This window comes from Barbatula barbatula (genome assembly GCF_947034865.1).
Source record: "Barbatula barbatula genome assembly, chromosome: 17".
Classification (NCBI taxonomy): domain Eukaryota; kingdom Metazoa; phylum Chordata; class Actinopteri; order Cypriniformes; family Nemacheilidae; genus Barbatula; species Barbatula barbatula.
Window position 1 is genome coordinate 4,597,235 of NC_136780.1, and position 23,034 is coordinate 4,620,268.

The window sequence follows — 23,034 nt, forward strand, 5'->3', positions numbered from 1 at the left end:
AGTCAGGTTAATTTATGTAAATTTTAGCATGATTGACAAGAATACTCAACCTTTTAAAAGGAAAGTTCACCCAAAAAATGTGTCATCGTTTACTCACTTTCGTGCCAAATCTGTACAGAACAAATAAAATATTTTTTGAAGAAAGTTGATAACCAAACAATATTGACCCCTATTGACTTCCATTGTACGGACACAAATCACTGAGACATTTCTCAAAATATCTTTTATTTTTTATAGAAAGTTGAATTGTGAAAGCTTCGATATAACAGAAGACAAAAAATATTCCAATAGTTTACTAATTTAAGCTTTATACTTTGTCACGCTGTGGTAAAATACCGGTAATGATAAACAATTATGAAGGCGAATACAATTCCGTCAGCTGCTTTTGGGACTTGTACCCCCTGGGGTCCTACAGCATTGAGTGACAGGACAAGCCCTGATAGATGAGCAGACACAGACACGCCCTCCTCTTTCCTCACCCCACAGCAGCTGCATGAGACAGCAAGAAGCTCCAAAGCTGCTCTGTACAAACGTTGGGTTTGTCCCTCATTCCCACCTTCCCCCTACAAACACAAAGACAGCTGCCTTTCCAGACACTAAAGAGAGTGGACAATGTCAAAGTGTCAGACCCGGTGTTGGTTTTATCCGGTAAATGTCCAAATTGCATTTTGCGCTGACTAATTAATTTATATTTGTATCACCTCCACAATTAGGAAGTTGTGTGGCATTCGCTCTCTGTAATCCTCGTGTTTTAGCAACTTGTTAACTACGTTTTTTTCTCGGTTGGCTAAATTAAAATAGGACCAGAGCGCTGTGCTCTTAGAATTTGTGCTTCTGGAGCCCCAAACTCGTTTCGCTCACAAATGCTTTCGTTTTACTCAGTTCATATCTGGAGAATGCGCTTTACTGAAAATACTGTAGTTGTACATGCTTGCCGCCACAGAAAAAGCTGAATTTAAAAGGAATTACTGTAGATGAAAGGCTGAGAGGAGAGGATCATGCTACAGACGGCCACATGTGCACACGGCGCAACAGTGTCAGAGGAAAAGCTGAGACAGTCTTACTGTATGAGAGTTTGTGTGTTTTGGAATGGTTAGGGAACTGTCACATCCCCAGATTCTGTGTCTCTTGGAGAATGCGCAACTAGGGGAGCTTAGAAGGATGTGTGGACTTGCACGTCACTTTTTTGTGTGTGGATATGACTTTGCCTGGCTGTGCTACTCTGAGCATCTGGCTATTGTGTGCTAGAGTAATTGGTAAATAAAATTTCACTCCCTATAAAATTAAAACTTCTCATCTCATGGCTTGTGAGTTCGATGACGAATATTTTACTTTATTATTTATTTTAATATTGAATATTTAAATACATTTTTAGAGTTGGTTTGTTCAATTTATTTCCATTAATAAGTTGGATGTGACATTTTGCGTTATGGACGTGACATAAAAATGCTGAGTGAACGAATATATCGAACCATCTGTTTATATTTTAGTAAACCCATGTTGATAGAGTCTAAATAAAATAATTCTTTCTAATAAATTAATCCGAATCAATGTTTTTTCGTCATCACTCAAAAAAAGAAAAATGACCTCGAAAATCTCCTCTTTGCATTCGTCATATATTAAATGGAAAATATGTATGTTAATATTTCTATTTTAACTATTCATTGTTTTATTGGTGCATTTTTTAAAACAAATTTTAAACAATTAGCTTTTAAAAACATTTATGCCAAGTTAAACCTTTTTTTAAAGAAATATGTCACTACAATGCCTCTTTTTTGCTATATAACCTTTCTCTTAGTTTTTACTGTTCATTGTAATATCGGTTCATAACATATGATTAAATATTTAATTTTTTTACTTTTAATCTGCTTGGGTATGATAGCTTGTCAAATGATTTATGTAAATTAGAACCTTTTCGATTTGAACGTGTGTATATTTTTGAAATATTGGTAACAGGGCTTCTTATTTTTAGCCATATAACCTAGCCTGAGTTTTATCCATGCTGACAGGGACTGTAGATTGACAGGATCTGATGCTCTGGTGATATTGTTACAGAGGGGTTGAGCCTCATACTTGGTGCTAGAATAGAGTCGGTTGCATGATCTGCCTGCTTCTACCTTCCAATTGCAGAGGTGAAAGAGAAACAGAAAAATAGAAAGAGAAGCCGAGTGGCAGCAAGAGAAAGGAAGACACTGATGAAATGTGAAATTCAGCTGAAGAAACCGGGCTTGCACTGCTGCCTGTAATTGGATTGGCTCCTTTCCCGAAGAGCAAACCCAGCACTCTCTATAGCCACTTTCTCTGTTTCTCACTCCCTCTCTTTCTCCCAGTGACGACGCAGACACAGACACACATTTGCCATTCAGTCCACACAGTCTCCCGCTATAGCCTTCCTCGCTCCCAGCAGAACTTCCATGCTGGTTTGGTTGTGGTGAAAGAGATACAGGCGACTCCTGCAGCATTGGCTTCTGCAGTTGGACCAGTAGTGGCAGCGTTTTTCCCAGCGTTGAAGCCTGCGGGCTGAATGCACGAGTTGAGAAAAAGCCTTTTGAATGAATTAATAAATGCAGAAGCCGTGCAGAGAGGTATTGTGCCAATTCCATCACACTAGGTTCAACAGGGCTACTGTAGCATTCAGCGTTTTTGTAATGTAGATCTGTTTCAAGCAGTGAGGCAGACTTTGCAAAATGTTTTTTTGCAACAGTCATCCTTTGAGGGACTGTCTTAACAGTATTGATTTTCATTTGTAATAAGGATCTACTCATTTTTAATTCAATCTTAGTGGCAGAGTCGTGATAAGAAGAGCAGAATTTGGCAACAACTGCAGAATAGAAACCTGTAACATTTTGGCGAAGCCATGACAAAATCTGAACATAACAATGTATTATTTTAATATACTATATATTGCAGTATTTTGCATCTATATAATTTGAAACACAGAGTGAACACATGCAGCGCTATATTTATTCATTTCATGTTATATTAATAATACATCATATATAAATAATAGCTCTGAGTAAAAGAAAGTGTACAGTCGCCCATGTCTTCTGTTAGCAACACATTGCATCAGATTAATTATAGGGTGTGAAGTTTAAGTTGATATTGTGCTTTAAGTGTAAATCCCAGTAGAGAGCGGGGGGCTTCCTGAGGGGGGTATGTTAAGAGTGATCGTTCCCCGGCGGATTCTTTTCTCTTTGATATTGTCGGAGTGGAAAAGACTGCATGCTAAAATTGGATCTTCAAAGTTATCCCACCGAGAGATTAGTGCCGATTTGAGATGGTCATGCGATCTGAACTACATTAATCCAATTAAAGCACCAGCAAAGTGAACTTTGGGACACCAGCAAAGTGAACTTTGACTCAGGTTTACAAAAAAAGTCAATTGAAAAGAGCACCTGGGCTAATTTTAAACGGTCCCATTAGACACATCTCCTATTTCTAATTGGTGCTCTAATGAGTGCTCATACGAAGAGTGGTTTGCATGACCTACATGGTAAATCCATCTGTGTAAAATCCCCAGCGAGACACCGTACTCAGCTGACGTTTTGCAGTTCCTGCCCAGGTTTAACATCTCAACCACAAATCAAATGTTTGCTTTGTTGTAAAACCAGCATTTGGTTTGGACCCTACTGGACTTGAAAGACGGGTTCAGGTGGCTTCTTTCTGGCGACCGATTGAGGTCCTAATTGGACAAATGTCTCATTGAACTGGTTAAGTGAGATTCTGGGCAGCGGTCCCATTCTCCTCGACGCTGTCATCGTCTCGGTGACACAGTGAATGTTTTTGGGACTGGTGAAGAGACGCAGCGGTGGTCTGCAGGCGACTGCGGCACATGAAAGGGCGGCCGGTTTAAACGGGCGAGCTTGCAGCTGCGTCCACTAGTTAGCTTGGCCTTGATCTCGTCCTCAGAACACCTTTGGATTGTGACAAGCATCCTTTGTGGTGTTTCGCAGCGAGTTGAGATGGTGTCTGATGATAGCGCTTTGAGCCGAGAGCGGGATGCTAAAGTCTGCTTGGCTTTGATGAGCTGTGAAACAGCTGGCTTGGCGGCTTTCACGTTTCGCTTTACCAGTCTGTGGCTTCCTGATTGTCCCTTGGATTTGGAGTGTAATGAGCTGTGTTTGGGGATGTGCTTTATTGTCTGTCTAGGGGTTTTGCAGTACTAAAATAGCAGCAGTCGATATAAACAAATGAAATTTCTTTTTTTTTAATTCTTATTCAACAAGAACTTATATTCTCCTTATTTTTATTATATATTTGTTTATATCAGTAAATGAATAGACATGTTCATTGTCAACCAAATACTGTCTGTATCGCCATCTCTGTCTGTCATTTGACATTTCTGTAATCGTTTACTTATCCTTCCGTCATTTTAAACCTCTGTGACGTTTTTCTTCTGCAGACCAAGAAAGGAGATATTTTAAAGAATGCTGGTAACCGAAAACGGCAGTACCCATTCACTTCTTTTGTAAAGACAAAAAGCCAGTGCAAGTCAATGGCTTTGGTTTTTCGGTAACCGACATTCTTTAAATATCTTATTTTGTGCTTGGCAGAAGAAAGAAAGTCATAGAGGTTTGAAATGACAAAAGGGTGAGTCAATGACGACAGAAATTTTATTTTTTATTATCTCTTTTACTTGGGGTAAGAACTTGCTCAATAACAGATTTATTTTTATTTTTCACCGAAAACGTTTTGAAAAGAAAAAGCAACCTAAGATAATGTACAAATGCACGTTTTGTGCTTAACTCTGTTTTTAGCAATATTAACCACATACTCAACGTTAACATGTCTATTAGGCTTCATTTCATTCTGTCCCTGCAGGGTTTTCTTTTCAGAATTCACATAAACACTGAAGCATATGCACGTTGAGATGTGGCGCATAAATTTTTTTAAAATCACAGATTTCTCTCTTTGTTTTTTTCCCTCCAGATGTCTGCGCTTCATTCTTCTTTGAATGGCAGAGATGATTTTGACTTTAGCCCGTGAGTGGGAAACTTTAATGAGTCGTTTAGAAACAGACTGTCAGCGACAGAAACGCTCTCCAGAGTTCTGCCCGCCAAGCAAAACTTGCCCAGCAGTTATGTGTTAATTTGTTATTTCAAGGTCAGAGGGGCATCTAGCACATCAGTTTTCGTACCGGTGGCATTTTCTCGACATACTGCAACACTACAACAAATTCTGCTGTTGTGCGGCAACACAAATTGGTGTATCTGCCATGTTGTTGGCTGAGGTTATACATTTTGCCTGCTGTTTTATAATTACTTGGATTGAGAGCTTTCTGTAAAAGCCAAGTTATTATTTTTTGAATTTCACATTCAGTACACTGTGTTATTATTCCTGTTTCCCGAGTTTTAGATAAATAAGTCGCGGATGGAACGCTGCGTGCTGTCAGAAACAAACACATACCAGATGTACTTGTTAACATTTTCTTGTAAGGAAGCTTGATTTACATTCAGCCCAAATGAGCAAAACAGTAACAAGCTTTTCAATCATCAGTCCAAATTCCGGCTCCTTCTCCAATTTCATGTTGAATTAGTAACAATCTGTCTGTAAATTGAATTCTTTGCTTCAATTAATCTTCACTTGCATCATAAATACGTCCTTATTTTTCTGTGTGAGTTTGTCTGTCTCGTGTAACTGTAAAGACTGTCTATAGCTGTACAATATTCAGACATTTGAGCAGTTTTTATTGTCAGTAAATCTGTCCTAAAAGATTGATCAGGTCACTATAGTAGCAGTCATTGTCTGCCGTGGTTGCGCGTGCTATTGCTCCTCAGTGCATCCTTGCTGACTGTCAGCGAGATTGGCAGCAATCTTGTTTATCATGTTACTGTATTTCAGGCAATTCAGTGCGTAGTAGGGATCTCTGATTGGTTGTCGAAATTAAGGGTCACGATATTAACTCACCCGATATTTTACTAAGAAATCGGGCAACTGGGGCATAGGTCAGGGATCGAAAGCTAGTCCTTGAACAGTTTCATATATACTTAGACATTTTTTTGTGCCCAAATATGTAAAAAAACAAATTGTAAAACTCTTATATTAGCTGAAGTCGAGCGTTGATCTTCTAATTGTTGGTTTTTATTTCACTCCGGATCAAAGTTAACTTTAACGTTTTCGGTGACCCCTGGTTGAACTGAGCGTGCTTTGTGCTAAACCAAGGGAAGCAACCGAGACAAAAAAGAGCGAGAGACTTCATTCAGGTTTTCAGAGCAGGCGTTACAGTTTCTTAAGAGGATCTCAAGCTTTCGCGACTGAAGCCCGGCTAAAGAGCCAAGTTTAGCCAAAGGCTGTGTGATAGAGGAACCCTGCTGTTCCATTGACTCATCAAACACACACACAGACCTCTTACACTTATCACCTCGGCAGGGTCTGCATTAGGCCTTCTGTTCATGGACAGTCGTGTCCGAGTTGTGAGTTAAGACCTGGCCAGCTGTCTTGCTTTTTGTGCTTCTGAGGGCTTTGTTCTTCGTCCTTCGCTGTAAAAAACTTCGGATAAAGTAAATAACGCTGAATTACTGTAATTATTTAGGTGATTGTTGCTTTTGTAGGTTTGTACAATATATACAGTCACAACTCTTATTTTGAAGCATCTTTATTTAATGAACATTTGGTTACAATGATGGTATATTCAAAGTCATCCTATGTTCAGTCAAGTTTTAATCATACTTTTCATTTTAATATAACAATCTACCAACCTCTTTTACAGTAATCCGCTTTTTTCTTCGCCTCTATCTCTTTGTCTCGATGTTTCTCTCTTCTGTCTCGCTCATATTGTCTGACCTGCTAGCAGCTAGGCTATTACTTTACCATTAGACTTCACACACACTTACACTCTCTCCCATCTTTCAGCCTCCCTTGATTTTTGACTGTCTTGAGCTTTTTCGCGTTCCTCTCTTCCACTCACTTTTTAGTTCGTGAGACGCAGCTTTTTCTCCGTCTCTGTGCATTACGACTCTTTTGTACTCTCTCTGTTCTTTGTCTGCCTGTCCCCGCTACTTTAAATTCATTTTCAAACCACATGTCTATACTTCGCTTTAAAAGAAGCCCTAAGAGAAGTCTCGGCTTTCACACCCTCAAGGGAATTCTGACTTGCGGCTTCCTGCAATACAATAGTGCACACAGGGACCAAATTCAACTTTTGTGTGTTGAAATGAATATGTGTGTGATTTGAACAAATGAGCACAAATATTTTTTACAAATGGGATTTAAACCATAACATTGCGGTTACTGATGAAGGCAAGTAGCAAATTATTTCTCTTGCCAAAGCCAGATTTTACTTACAATTAAATGGCGATCATTTTGAACCCTGAGTCTGCAGTATACACCGTATTATTGTTCATTTCATCTTATATCAAGCAAACCAACATACGTTGTTCATCAAAAAATATGTCTGAAAACATCAGACGCATTTCAGAGAAAGATAAAGAGCAGCATGTTATTATTCTCTTGCCATTATTGCTACTGTTTTGTTTTGCAGACGGATCACATTATTTGTTTTCCGAAGAGATTATTAGGTAGTTGGTGCCAATAACTGCACCCTCTCAAGACCCCGTGTTCTGCTCACTTGTGCAACATCTGTTTATTCCTACCCTTCTGCTTTATTAAACGCCTCCCAAAAAACAGTTCCCTCCTCGTATTATTTTAATTTTATTCATATAATTTTTCAAGAGCATGGTACATTACCCTGTTGACTGCCTGCTGTAATTGGTCTTAAAACGTCATGGGGGGATGAATTAACCTTGCGATTAGAGTCAGTGGTCACTCGAGACCAGCGTCTATGAGTCTCACATTTTATTTCCCCCTTGAATGAACTCTAAAGTAGCTCTATCTATCTATCTATCTATCCATCTATCCATCTATCCATCTAATCTATCTACTCATCTATCCATCCATCCATCTAGCCATCTTTCTATGTATACATATCTATAACTGTCTTTCTATGTATACATATCTATAACTGTCTTTCTATGTATACATATCTATAACTGTCTTTCTATGTATACATATCTATAACTGTCTTTCTATGTATACATATCTAAATCTGTCTGCCCGTCTTTCTATGTATCTATCGAATTTGTCATTCTATAAAAACATATTTATAAATCCATGTATATTTATGTCCAAAAATATAAATAAATATAATTCAAGATTTGCAAAAACACAGAACATGGTTTTATAAAATTGTCAAAATCACGAATGCACATAAAAAAAATATTTTTATATTTATGTTATATTTATTAATTTGTATATTACATTTCTATATATATAGTGTACAATAGAAAGCACACCCTGTTTTTTCTATGTAATCAGATTTTTTTTAGTTGATGTATTATTATTTGAAAACACATTATGCATTTAGTTATATGCTTAGATGTAACAAGTTGATGATGTGGCTTAACGTGACAAAACTTCCATCCAGTACAATGTCCGATTCTGTTTGAAAGTCTCTTACAGCTGATGTTCTTACCTTTGCATGTACAGTACACTATGTGTTCATATAACTTGTAGTGTCAGAATTGCTGTAATCCGGATCAGAGGTCTGAATATAATCCGTGTGAACTAGCAAATTGTGCGTCTGTTTCCACTAACATTTGACAACGTATCATAAGGGCCGGTAAACCACATCCGACAAGATCTGCGTTTCCATCTCAAAGTCTTCCTGCTAATGCGCTCCAAAGATTAAACACGAACAGAGACCAGAATTACACGGCGGCCTTATTGCTAACAGATGTCCTTGCGGGACCTTCTTGAAGTGTGTTTAGAGAAGGAAAACCTCTGTAATGACATCCATTTTGTATTTGCGGACTGACGTCGGCGGTTCGCTGTGGTTTGCTTGAAGCCTAGCGCATTAGCATAGCGTGGCTAGTCGTCAGAATATCGATATTCAACCAGAAACCCAGCTCACGTTATCATTGTAGGTAGAGCATTTGAAATTCATAGAAACCCCTTTCAGTGGCGTTGGCGTATTGATCTGTTACAGTGGAAATGAAACCAAGTTACATGAGCTCCTTACGTAAATGTAAAATTATATCCCACCTTTACCATAGAAGTAGCAAATACGGTGAATGAGGACATGGGGATGAAACTGCCGGGATAGATAATGTAATCGAGAGAGAGAGCAAGAGAGTGTAAAAGCATTTTTGGCCGCAGTTCCACAAATAGATTTCTACTGTCCGTCAAAGTGGACAACTGGCCCGACGCCAGACTATATTGATTTACTTTACAAAGCACTTGAATGGGCCAGATTTCTGTGATTACCCAATTCATTAGTGTAGTCTCTTAGATTGAAGGGGAAATTAGATAAAAGCTAAAGCCTAGAGATGGGAAGCTCTGAATGTACTGCATGCGCATGTAGGGAGGGGTGAAGTGCTCTTTAAATCAATTAAAGGTGGTTTGGCTTTTACTGAAGCAAATATCGTGGTGCACCCTGGGCCCGAGCTGTAGTTTGACCACCCATTAGTTTGTTCTAATTTTACCCTGAAAACGCTTAATTTGTAGATAATTGCTGTTAAAGTAATATTTTTTTCCCCCTTAAGTTTAAAGAAGGCCCAGTCAATGCAACTGACTGTAGAAATATACATAAAATATACGATGAATATAAAGAGACATTACTTTCCCGAGTGTGTACTGTTTGTGTTGCCCTCATGTTTATAACCGCTGTGTGTAGATTTTGTTGCGTCTCGGAGGATCCTGCTTTATCGTGTAGCTTTCAAGTAAGGCTCTCTTACTGAAACGCCGAATGATGTTTTTGACAATAGCTGCAAACATTGTTTATGCTCGTGAGGCAGCAATTTTCTTCTCTCCTTTTCTTTGCCCGTCACTTTAAATTACACCTTCAAAGAACCTTCATCTTGTTTGGACCATGTTTACAATTGAAGCTGCTTTGTACTATTCATGTCTTACTTATGAACTCATTTTAGCTGACAAGGTGTATTGTGTTTGCCTGTGCCATTATAAGATGTCAGAAATACTTTTATAGCTGTTTTAGTAGCCGGGCACTGCTGATAATTTACCACTTTAGAGCCTTTAAACTATAGTTAAATTTGCATTGAAGTATTTAGCAGATTTGTGAAGATTACATGTTTCTTAACTTTCTTAAAGTTTTTAAACATGTTAGTTGCTCAAATTGAACATCAATCTGATGAACATTTTCTATAGACAGAGCACAAATGAATTGCTTCTTCCTGTTCAAAACCCATACGATTATTGGCCTATATATCGGTGCATCTCTAATTATTATTTCTTCATAGTATTATTTGATTTTTAACAACCAACCTGGTGTTTTCAACCTATTTTATTTTTACCAGCCACAGGTCATCACGGTGTTTGTAAGATAATAAGACGCATACAACGCGCTGGCATTTGTGCCCCCACTTTTTAATTATCTATGGCATTTCGGTCACTTTTCTGTGGCATTTTCTCCAGAGCTCAGGTTATTTTCTTATCCTGCTGCATGCCTCCTAATTTAGGCCCCTTGTGCCGTGGAACGAGGAAGATACTTTCTGGTGATATGTAGAGGCATCTGAGGTGCTCTGGGAATTTTTCCGCTGCCGTCAAATCATTATTGGTCATTTCCTGTCTTGTCTCTTGAGCTGTCCACCTCTTTCTGAATCTCGTCACCCTTCAATAGAGCATCATCTCTAATGAATTCTGATACTTATCTAATAGCAAGCGATAATGTTGCGAATGTCAGGTAATAACATCTCGTTCGCCAAGTCATTACCGGGCCCTCACCCCATCTCCCTCCTTTCATCTGATCTTACCCCACCCGGCTGTTCTGTGGCAGACTTCAGCGTGACGTCACTTTTCCATGCGTCTTAATATGAACTGACAGCTGCACCTCGTTCATGCATCCAAATGCACATCCAGACATTTAGAGCGGCAGAAAATGGAAATGTCCGCTTGAGTGCCATTTTTTTAATCATGCTGTGCGTCCCGACACTTGACAAGAGGGGAAGGTTCCTCTTGAAACAATTTTTTTTATATTGATGTTAAATAATATTGGTTATTGTAAACCAATAGGCACTGCAACCAATGCAAGTCAATTGGCAGCGCCGTGGTTCTTCAAAATATCTATCTTTGTGTTCTGCATAAGAACGAAAGTCATACAGGTTTGAAATGACAGGAGAGTGAGTAAATACTGACAGAATTTTCATTTTTGGGTGAACTTTCACTTTAAGTTAGAACAAAAGTCCAGTCACTCTTGTTCATTTCAGTTCAGAGGTCTACAGGCATCACAGCACAGATGGGATATTTTGCTCGGAGGTTTCTCATTTGGGACCCTGTCTGAGTAGCTCTATCTCGACATCGCTTCAGGCTTTTTCATTATGTTCAGCCTGTGAGTCAGTCCAGAGGGCAACAGGAGTGCTACGGCAAGGCATGAGCTTAGAGCTGTGTAATCCCATTACACAATCATGAGAACTGGACAGGAAGTGCAAGGGTTACAACTCAGATCTGTGGAATGTACATTTGCATGCGGTATGTTATATACAATAAAGGGTGGCACGTGAGGTTAACATTCCAGTTTTATGTAGCAATGCTGAGTGTTGTCGGAGGCAAAAAGCATTAAAATGGACCCTTCATTGTCGTCATCCGTTATAGGATAACAACCCTGGGCGTGAAGGTATCACAGATCCTTCCCAGGAGGCCACACAAGGGCAAATCCAGAACATGAATGTTCGCCGAGCTTGTCTTTAGAGCATACGCTGATGTTATGTAGTACTATAGTGATATAATGGTATAGTTAGGATGTTAGATAATATGCCTTTAATACTTGTGTTTACTGTGTAGCAAACGGTATAGTAACTATAGTCTAATAATTACATTTGTATTGAAGCTATGGTAAAAGATGGAAGAACACCATTGAATTATCATCCAAAAACGGGTAAATGGGTAATTCCATTATACAAATGTTTTATGTAATTTTGGGGAAGAGATCGTCCGATCCAACACTGTTGATGTGTTTGGCTCATACAGTCAGGCTGGGCTCAAAGCAGCTGCTGGTCCAGCAGGGGGTCCAGACCCACAGGCTGTGTGTGGACAGGAGTGTAGATTTGGACCCTGACCCGTAGTTTGTTTTTCTGTCACCCTCCTATGGAGCTTGTAAACAGCTGCCCCTCGGGATAAGTAAACACACAGAGTCCTCCATCATAAGTCCAATCACTGTCTATGCATTCCCTGGTTGTTAATGAAGCTGGATGTGTGTCAACACTTTAAACTGGCCCAGATATTTCCATTGTGTAGGAGAATCACTATAGTGTCCTTCTGTGAAGATATTTCTTTAAAATGTACCCACAAGGTCTGCTTGTGATTAAAGGGGCAGTCCCTCTGAAATGAAAATGCGCTTCCCTCATGTCGTTTCAAATTTGTAAGATTTTCTTTGTTCCGTAAACCACTAAGGAGTTGTTTTGGTGTTCGTTTCCATACAATGAAAGTAAACAGTGACCAGGATAAGTATTCCTAGAATCATTTTTGAAGTTTGAGATTAGTTATACGGATAAACCACATATTACACATAAAAGTTATTTTTTTAAAGGGACAGTTCACCCAAAAATAAAAAATTCTGTCTTCATTTACTATTCCTCAAGTTGTTCCAAATCTGTATAAACATGTTTGTTCTGAGGAACACAAGGAAAGATATTTGGAAGAATGCTTGTAACCAAACAGTTCTTGGCCACCATAGAAGGAAGAATTTCTTTATAAATGTCTCTTTTCCTTTTAACACAAAAGAAGATATTTTGAAGACTGTAGGAAAGCAAACAGTTCTGGGGCACAAAATGTTCCTACTATGGTAGTCCATGGTGGCCAAGAACTGTTTGGTTACAAGCATTCTTTCCGAATTTCTTTCTCTGTGTTCATCAGAAAATATTAAATTTACACATGTGAAACAACTCAAAATTATGATTTTGTGTTCTGCTTGAACTGTCCCTTTAAGGATATTTCATTCAGTTTCATCGTATTGAAATTTATATCACCAACATTCTCCCATTCAGAAAGCAAACAGTTTAGTTTTGGAATGACAAGAGGATGAATAAATTACGGAATGACAGAATTTTTATTTTAGGCGACTGTCCCTTTAAGAAAATCATGGAACACAACTGAGCGACACATAAACCTCCATCATTAGGCGGTTTACATCTGCATTGTGCAAATTGTCTAACTAGCAACAGAAAGTGTCTCGTCCATGGCAGGCATGCGTTGTTTTGACGGCGTGTGTGAGAGCTGAAAGGTGTGTGGTGGATCTGATGACAGTCTTGGCTTCCTGGGTTGCCCCCGTGTAATGAGATCTGTCTGGTGTTTGGGCTGCTCTCTCTCCAGAGCGCTGCCTGCTTTAGACAGGGTCACACTGAGCTGTGTGACAGAGATAAGATTAACTGTGTTACACAGGATCGGCTTTCAAACACTCCAATGCTGACTTTCTTTTTCTTTTAAACTCTCGGCCTTTCTCGGTTTCTGTGAGCAATACCATAATCCTTTGGGATCCATCAGTCATGCGCTAGAAGGTCAAAAATACAGTTGGGTGGTCATTAAAAAAGAATGTAGACAATGTGTAATATGTATAGTAAACATGTAAATGCAGAATTTAAAGGGACAGTTTTCCCAAAAAGACAAATTATATGTATGTAATTCTTTCTTCTTATGAACACACAAGATTTGGAAGAATGCTTGTAATCGAACAGTTCTTGGCCAACACTGACTTGCATAGTCAAAAGTTCCCTTTCCTACATTCTTCCAAATTTCTTCTTCTTTGTTCAACAGAATAAAGAAATGTATAAAGCAATTTGTCCTACTATGGTAGTCAATGGTAGGCAAGATTGTTTGGTTACAAGCATTCCTCCAAATATATTTCCCTGTGTTCATCGGAACAAAGAAATTAATACAGATCTGGAACAACTTGAGAGATTTTTTTCCTTTTCAAAAATGTAAGATGGCAAAAAAGTAAATTGAACTCTATATATACTGTAATATACAGTATATATATCTTGGAAAATATGTGCACCTCTACATTCTCTACCATATCGATGGTCAGAAACTCAATTTTCAAAGAAAGAAAAATGATCTAAAAATATGTTTGCTTAAAAGGAATCTTTATTTTACCTCTCAAAGAGTTTATATCATACAGTCCATTGAACACAGACATTTATTTCGTGAACAGGGCCATGGAAAAGCAAGGCACCCAACAATAACTTCTTTAAGCAAAAAACACAGAAGTCTGGGATCATATCAGAAACAATAGCAGCAGTGGAACCGGCATGAGTTCAGATCCAGAGAAGTTACACTGGATGCTATTGTTGCCTTGCGAGACGGAGAGGAAATTGTTTCCCTTCCAGACCACAATGACTTCCCCCATAAAAGAATCATCATGGACTGTCAAACAGAGAAAACAGTGTATTTACTCTCCAGGCACCCCTTTCTCTGTTTTTACATCTCTCTCTCGCTCTTCTGTATTTCCTGTGCATTATAATGGATTTTGCATCACTCCTGTTATCTCATATCAGATTTAAAGTAGACGCCGGCAGATGAACTGAGGAATTTAGTTATTTTCTTGCCGCAGTCCCTTTTCTTTCCGACTTCTGTTTCTATTCGCTCTGTAATGGCTCTCGAAAGTTAATTGTAGGATGTGTTTGTAAATATTTCTATTCTGCTCTTGTTCTACATCCTCCGCACAAACCACAGACGGCTAAACAGAGACACGCTACTAACATCCGAGAAGAAAATAAGCCATTTGGTGTCTTACAGAGACAACACAAAAAACCCATAAAGGAGCCATAAAATATACAGTGAGCGGCATATTTTTTTTGTGGAACGGGTCCATTAACATTTTAATAGTCCTCAGTAGTCTTTGATTAATCTTCTTTCTTATGCGTTTTAGTATTTTTTCATCTTGGATTCCTCATTGTTTTGCTCAGCAGGCAGCTTTTCTGTTTTGATATTTTTGATAAGTGTTTGTTTTCTTCTTTTTGTCAAGCAACTATTTGAGAAATATAGCTTGTCATCGCTGTTTATGTCTTTATGGGGTTTTCAGCTTTGTTTCTTCATTAACAATGCCAGTGATTTTCATTAAAGGGACAGTTCACCCCAAAGGAAAGTCTGTCATCATTTAATCCCTCTCAAGTTGTTCCAAAGTTGTTCTTTGTTTTGATGAACAAAAATAAAGATATTTGGAAGAATGCTTGGGTAAAAAAAAGACAACATTTTTATTTTTGGGTGAACTTTCTTTAACACATTTGTGAACCAGGTACAAATGGACTTCATTTCCCACAATTCACTTGACACAGAAGAGTTTGCTTCTGGGATGGGAACAGCTCAGCATTTCAACCCAAGTTACGGTTTACCATAGTGGCATTAGTATCATGAGATCAAAACAGTGCTGTTGCAAAAAAGAAATTGAAGTAATTTACAGTTTTAACAGTGATTTATAGCATCGTGAGGCAGAACTGAATGTTGAAATGCATCATCATGCTTTTAAACGGTTTTACAAGAGCTCATATTTTCTCAGTTATTTGATTGATGGCTGACGGTCCATAAGCTGATCCAGCCGTTTCTTCCGCACATGGGATGTTACGTGTCCGAATACGTCTCCGATTGATTCGCTGAACATGTACTGGGAGTTTATGTGCGTAATAATTGCCAGTGAAAAGCATAAATCTTGTTTGAATGAAACAGCACAAATCCCTGGTTAGGCTGCCTTGGGATAAGCTGCTTGCTCTGGGTTTAGCCTCTATGATTTGTCCTGAGCCCATCAGAAATGGAGAGAACCTCAGATAAATGCAGACCCTGAGTTTTCATTTGATTCAGGTTTCTATCAAAGGCCGATTCCTGCCCACTCGTCATTCCGTCGCAGATATTTAATTGAAAAACACATTTGTTACATAGTTTCTTATGTTATGGACAACCACTTTTGTATTTCAGTCCAATTTTGTTAAGATATTTTTATTTGAAAAAGACAAAAGTTAAACCTCCGGTCGGCACCAAAAGCTCTTGTGAATGTATGCTTAAAGGAGTGTATAGAAGTCCTGAATGTCAGGACAAAAGTCAACTTATTTTCAGGCTTTCTTTCCACAATGACCGCTTTTGTTTCATGGTGCCTGAAGCATCTGTCTGCAAGCAAGTGTGTGTTTTGTGCTGTTGTTTCCCATTCGACTTTGGTGGTTTCTATTTTTTTCTCGTTGTCTCTTTGTGCAACTGTCCTCTTGATTTTTTTTCTCCTTTCAGCTGTTCTCCTGCGTACATTCAAATATTAGCATACATTGACATCAGAGGCCTCGGCTTCACAATTAATGCTTTTTTAATGGTTCCTCCAGCCATCACATTATACAGCTCGGCTTCTCAACGTAAGCCGTGAGGGGCACCTTATGGACGCCAGCCAGACCCCATGCCAAGGGGTCTGGCGTTCTGAGAAGCATCGTTTTAAAGTCACAGAAAGTTTATTTGTCTGAACTCGGTGGGAGCCAAATTCAGAGAGAATAGCCGAGTCAGGATCGGGTGTCATTGTGGGTTAGAGTTACTGTAAAGGTGATGGGGGAGCAGAGGGGCTTGACAAACTGTTGTTGAGTGAAAGCCCACACTGGACCCCTCGAAACCCCTCGAAACCCCCCGAACAGCTGAAGGGAACTGACTGGCCTTTAGATTAGCGACAGGAAAACAATGACTCCTGACAAGGCTGTTATGAGCAAATATGGCGAGATTGTCAGTTTCTTTGTATGTTTTTGTTTTGTCTCTTAAGCTCAGTTCTGAGTACTTAAGTTCCTAAGGACTTACTTGTGGCATTTGTATTTCCCCGCCAAGTGGTATGTGCTGAAGCTGCGGGTTTTCTTGTAAAAAAGATGTGAAATACTATCCCAGTTATGACTTGTAAATGGGAATCTGAACGTCTTAGATGTGTTAGATGATCCTCATCTCCTGCTATGGTTTCGAAGGTTCTGAAGTATTATGTTATATACTCTAAACTACAAATCCAATACAAATGAATGTATTTTGTAAAAATGAAATAAGATACTTTCTGTGTTGTTATTTAGATAATTTATCACATTCAAGTCTTCAATGGAACGGAGCCAAAAAGCCTTTTTACTCATTACACAGGTTTGTCGATATTAAGAAACCTTGTCTAATGTTATTTTTGGTCTGGTTTTCTGCAAGGATCGCGTTGAAATGAAACCTAGCGTTCCGGTTACATGCAGGTTCGGGGTTTTGCGAATCCCTTGACAGGCTAAAACCGAAACTGCTGAGTTTTCGTTCCCAAAATGGCCTCCGGCACTGCCCTCATAGCCAGGCTAGCCAGGAGGACTTGACATTTGCCTCTTCATTAAAGGGCTAATTAGCCTGATTTAGACTCATATACGTGTGATTCCATCCGTTCTTCTATGCATAAGGGAATTTGGTTTTGTGCAGAGTGCAGTTTTATCCTCTGTGCTTTTTTTGTCTCAAACCCCCAAACGTACAGGAAGGCCAAACAATAGAATTGTGGGCTAAAATTGGCTTTTGTAAGTTTGGAGTTGTTGAGTAAGTATTTTTGAGGCACACTTTTTTCACTGTGCCTTTATAGTTCAATATGCCTTAAGCATACCACCTGACAGAGTTCTTAGCTCTGTGTTCAGCGTCCGTAGACAGTTTTTTAATTACTCTATTTCGACACCATGCTGCAGATCTGCACTTGTGTTTTTTCTTGTCTTGGTTATGATGTGATTAATAGAATGTTGATTTGTGGAAGGAGAGCGAGTGGACGAGCATAAGAGAGAGAGAGAGGCCTCTTCAGACACCTGACATTTGCCGCTCTTCATTAAAAAGGAATGAGTGTTCATGGCAAACAGGTTGAGGTTTAATTAGGCCATCAGTTCGGGTTATGAGCGTTGCAGTTTTTTCCAGATGCATCACATTCTCAATGCAAATCTCTTTAAGTCCCCTCTTGACTGACGCGTGCCCAGCCACAGAAGAAATAAGAGACCATTCTAAATTTTCATTTATTCAGCATTTCTAGATGTATTGTGACTATTCCAGTCCAGTGTATGTCGTGTTTTAACAAAAGCAAACCTCAGGAGTGAAAAAGTCATCCAACAGCAATGTAAAAGGCTGACAGCATGACCAGACAAACTGTGATAAAAATCCAGGTTATCACATCAAAAAATAATTCGTGAATTTTTCATATAAACACGTATCAGTATTTTTTTTGTATTTATTTAAAGTGAATTTGAACTTGTTTTCTTTGCATTATTTGAGGTCTGAAAAACACTGAGCATATTTTCTGTTATTTTGACCTGTTTCTCCGGTTAGAATTTCTTTGCCAATAAATGCAAGTGCAAACAATATTTGTATTTGAAATTTGGGAGAAATTTTGTTAGTGGTTCACAGAATGAAAGAAATTTTTTTTTTTAACTAAACGCATACCTACAAATAGTCAAAGGAGGTGGGAAACCCCAGAGATGCCAATGAGATGCAGTCTTTGTCTAGCCTGTTTTTGCCCTCTGTATTCCTACTGTGTGATTTAGGCAACTTATCCCAACTTATGCAGCAAAATTTTAATCCACTGTCTGGTTTCGGACCCTCTAGGTCAGGTTCTTCTTCCACTCCCAGCTTGACTGTAAGCCCTCAGACTGACTCATTACTGTTTCCATGGGTACCGATCCGGAGGCTTTTCTGTGGGTTCTAGCTGTTACGTTGACTGCGCAGAGTACAGGTGGATCTCAGACAGGACTTTGTGCGTGCACGAAACCGTGACTCCCGAAGACGGTAATCACGGGAGTTTTCTTTAACAAGTAGCAGACAGAGCTGCAGGTTCCCACAGGAAAGAGATTACGTAGGAATCGCCCACATCCCTCTGAGTAAACATTTGGTTTTATCATACTGTTTTTGGTGTTGAAACATCTAACCCACCCTGATTACTCAAGCATCAAGTAGACTTACTTTAGCTGAGAGATCGTGTAAGGCTTTCATTTCTCAAAATGTATTTTTATGTCCTGTCTGTTAGGAGTGCTGAGCTCATAACTCTATGAAACAGACTGCATCACTGTAAGGACGGCTGTTTAATGTAGATTAAATGCATGATGTACATTTTACAGATGCCTATATCCAAATCGACTTCAAATGCATTCTAGGCATACGTTTTATTAAAATGTGTTTGCTGCAAACCCCTGACTGAATGCTACCAGTGCAATGATCTACCAATTGAGCCTCAGGAACACAAATACATATACATTTTAAAACGAAATAAACACAAATGTAACAATCACAGACATTCTTTTTAGGTCGGAGGCTCAAATGTGAAAATCTTGGAAATGAAGCCCAAAAGTTGTCAAAGGTCGTTGGCACTTACTGTAACTTACATGTTTTTTTAGGACTAAAACAGAACGCTTACTCAGCTCTTAGACAGAATTGTTCTAGCAGCTGTAATTTTGTGGCAGTGTTGTTTTTCATAAACCATCTCTTTGTTGCCTTTCTCTTTCTCTCCCCGTTGCTTTCTCCTCCATCTGAAAGAGGAAGTTCTCTCATGGCTGAAGTATGTAAGGTCTGGCCGGCAGCAAACTCCTCCAGAGAACGTTCACTCCCTCCCTCATATTCAGTATCAGCTTCCGAGCCGAACTGCTGTTGAGACTGTGCAGCTGTCTGCAGATGGACTGAAATGTGATTTTTCTTCAGGTTGTGCACAACAAAAAATATAATTTTTGGTGTATAAACAAAAAAAAAACAGCAAAAAGACACCAAATGGATTTCAGCTGGTTTACTGTATGAGAATAAACTATTTATGAGGTTTTCAATCAGCTATGGAGTCGTGTTTAATGTGTTTGGTTACACAGTGCATCACACCGGCTTTGTGTTCATGAGTGAAGCAGCGAGGGTGTTTCAACAGTCTTTCCGTCTCCTCTGGTAATGATAGCTTTTACTGTCCACACCATGTATGAATTTTTGTGGGATATCAATTGTGGATCTGTTGCTTTTTAACAGTTTTAATTGAACTGTAAAGAGGCCGCAGTCTGGTAGTGTACAGTGCGTGGTTTAGATTGTATTCCCTCATGGTCAAGGCATTTTTGCAGTTCTGTGTTTGCAAGTGTTTCCCGGGGTAATATTTTTAAATGAGGTTTATTATCTCATTGCTTTGAGTTTGCAGTCTGAATTGAAAAAAATTTGCTCTTTTTTATAAAGTTCGGTAATGCTTTTTTATTTCTTTTAGTTTATTCAGTATGATGTAACATGAAGATATTTAAAGACATTTTACTGGACTCTGTATAGAATTTCTAGGAAACACTGACATACACTAAGAAGCTTGTCTGTGGATGCTGTCTAAGGTTTTAGACTATGTCTAAGTTCCTTAAACTCTTAAAACATTTCTGTTAACTGAAATCAAATAAAAAATTGTCTAAATATAGTTTGCAAAACTTAAACTAAATGAAAATTTGAAATGTTGCCTTAGCGATAAACTGAACCAAGTTTTGCTCTATTAACCGCCATGTAAAAAATAAACAAGTACATGATAAAATGACAAAAAGCACACAACTAAATTGCTAAAATTAAACAAATATTTACTATCTTAACAATATAACTGAAAACAAAAGCTATTTTACTGCTTTTAAACTGTGGTTCAGGTTGCCTTACATTTTTAAGTTAAATTAAATTGGCTTTGCAAGTTATTCAAAAATTCGAGCTGTAATTCACCTATATTAAAATGAAGTTATTAGAAATATACCTCGATTTATTTCTTAATATAATTTAAATTCAAATTACTTGTAAAGCCAATTTGATTTAGCTTAACAATTTAAGGATGCTTTTTACATTGTAAGATGCTGTCTGATGAATGAGTTCACTGTGTTTATTACAGGCTTTAAACCTGTGGCTGTTGACATAGAAAAAAAAGTTGTGTAATATATCACATGGTCTTATCAACCGCTATTTACAGTAGCACCCGTCATAGATGCTGAGTCTCATATACCAGTGCATGTAAAGCTGTTTTGCTGGAACAAGAACATCAGGGCAACCTCTGCTTGGATGGATGATTCGATCCACTGATCTTGTCACTGAAACGTCTCTTACAGATACATTTGCATAAATACTTAAAACAAACAATATGTGAGATATAATCTATGTGCCGCTAAACAGCTAATGCTATATAATATGCATAATTTGACAAGAAGCTGATATTGATAACCGGATGATTTTTTTCTATGGTAGTGAGTGAGTGTGGATCTCGGTTTTGTCCACATAGATCTCTATTTTAGTATTCATGTGTTAGTTTTGTGTGTATTTGTGGAAAGATTAGATTGAACAGTCAGACGGTCTGGTCCGTGTAATCACTGAGTAGTCAGGCAAATCGAAAACGTTTGCTGTGTGCGTGTGACTGACCGATTTCATCTCTTTGGGTTGCTTTCACCTCATTTCTGTCAAAGTGCACAAACATATGTGTTTTTCATGCAAATGTGTTTGCATTTCCATACAAACCTGTTTGCGTCCACTGCATGTCTGCTTGTTTCCGGGCAGCCGGAAGAGGCTTTGGCATTAATGATATTGATTCCAGTACTGAAGTCAAAGGTCAATGAGTCAGTGTCAGTTAGAGGACGGATGATTGATCACTTCAAATGATAATCGATTGATACGAATGCCTCGCGCTCAGCTCTCATGCACACACGGATAGATAGATACATACAGAGACAGACTCAGCAGTCACGGACAATAACTCACTTGGCTGACTGTGAGCCAGCTGGACCGCAAACTGCCTACCCCCTTCTCCACATAAAGAGGGGCACAGCAGAATGCCATCCACCCCTTTACCCCTCCTTTCAGGCATGTGTCAGCTGCACCCGTTCCCCAGGCATCCCCGTGCCTCCGGGTCTGACGGGGTATGCACAGTTATCCCCCCCTTTACTTGCCGCCTCTTTGTCCATTCATTGGGGATTAGTGTTATTGAATTATGCTGCAGCCCTGTCACTCTCCCTAGATCACAGTTTTAGCCCCTCCCAGCGTCTCGGTAGGGGGCTACGCATGACAGGGTGTCTGTGCGGGGTCAGGCCCCCTGACGGAGGGCTGAGGGTGAGAGGAAGTGCAGACCTGTGAAGCGTGACTTCCTCAACGTAGGATGAGTGCCATTGAGCGCCAAAAAGTGACAAGCTGTTCGTTTGATGGATGTGAAGAATGGTTTGATTCCATCTTTAACGTTTAACGTCTCATGACTAGGTCCATGTGGAATCTGCCCACAATGAAAATCTCAGGAATAACAGGTGTTTTCATTCTAATGAACCTGGGAAGGTTTTTTCTCATTTAAAAAAAAATCTAATTTAAAATGTAATATATTTATAAAAATATAATCATTTCTGTATTTGTAATATATTAAATGTTTTATAAGATATGTGAAACAATATTGGAACAACATAAGACAACAAAAAGCATAAGTGCAATATCATATAACAGCGGTCAGATCATTCCAGAAAAGTGGAACCGATCCAGATCCAGATTTTTTATCTTTTTTGGTTTGGCACTACAAGACGTTGTTCGTTTGCAGAGCATAGGGATCTGGCGGGTACCTTATCTTATTTCTACTTTTATAATATATTTACTTTTATTTATATTATATTTTTATATATATTTATTATTCTATTCTATTTTCTGGCTCTTGACAAATTTATATCAACCAGTTTATATTGAATACATGATTTAATGCCGGCTTTTAGGCAGTCTACGCTCAAATACTTTTTGCAGATGTTTCTCTAAATCAATGCACTAAATTCAATCTAGTCTGCAGATTCTATATGGACCTTCTCTTGGCTCAGACCAAGACCAAGAGTCAGAGAGGGAGGAGAAATAAAGGAGGATAGACAGAAAAGTGGACAGAGGTTGGAAACAAAGATAGCAGCTTTGAGACGTCTGTCGTTCCAGACGGCTGCTTGCGTGCATGAGCATCTGACCCTCTCTCCCTGTTCTGTGTGTATCACAGCACTCTACATGCAGGGCCTCTAATTCCAGATCTTCATGAATAGCACACAATGTCAACCAGAACGTAAAGCGTTGTCCCTTCTTAAGCGTTGTTGCCTGTTTGCCTTTCAGACTTAA

The 23,034-nt window shown here is 38.8% G+C and overlaps 1 protein-coding gene across 1 annotated transcript in view; it reads left to right on the top strand.

Annotated features, from left to right (window-relative positions):
- Positions 1-23,034, top strand: part of plxna2 (plexin A2) — a gene marked incomplete at its 5' end in the record, with an annotated part of 130,562 nt that overhangs the window by 5,816 nt on the left and 101,712 nt on the right. The gene's annotated exons all lie outside the window — the stretch shown is intronic.